Source organism: Etheostoma spectabile, chromosome 8 (genome assembly GCF_008692095.1).
Source record: "Etheostoma spectabile isolate EspeVRDwgs_2016 chromosome 8, UIUC_Espe_1.0, whole genome shotgun sequence".
Classification (NCBI taxonomy): Eukaryota; Metazoa; Chordata; class Actinopteri; order Perciformes; family Percidae; genus Etheostoma; species Etheostoma spectabile.
Genome location: NC_045740.1, coordinates 25,226,809 through 25,227,203, shown reverse-complemented (window position 1 = coordinate 25,227,203; position 395 = coordinate 25,226,809).

Genomic DNA, 395 nt, shown 5'->3' with positions numbered 1-395 from the left:
CACAGGCACGGCTTTACAGACGAAATGGGTCATGTAAAGCAAAATCCATGTAACGCATATCCATATAACAACATTGCAGCGGATGCGAGGACATTATGTGCACCGGTGCGTCCTAGAGGAGCTAACAGCTAACAGACGCTAACTAGCACCGACTAGCACTGGTCACTGCTGTTGTCTGAAAAACAACAGACGGGACAAAATGTTGCATTTACCGGTAAACTAGTAAACCTTGAGACCGATGTATAACTGCTATCTGTTGAATTTTCCTCCCGTGACTCTGTCCTCTGTGACTGTCTACATCTAGAAACTAAGCTGTGTGGTGCAGGTAACAACTCTGACAGGCTCATGATCAGACAGTGGTTTACAGAGCGGTAGATTGGCTTTGCAAAAAAACC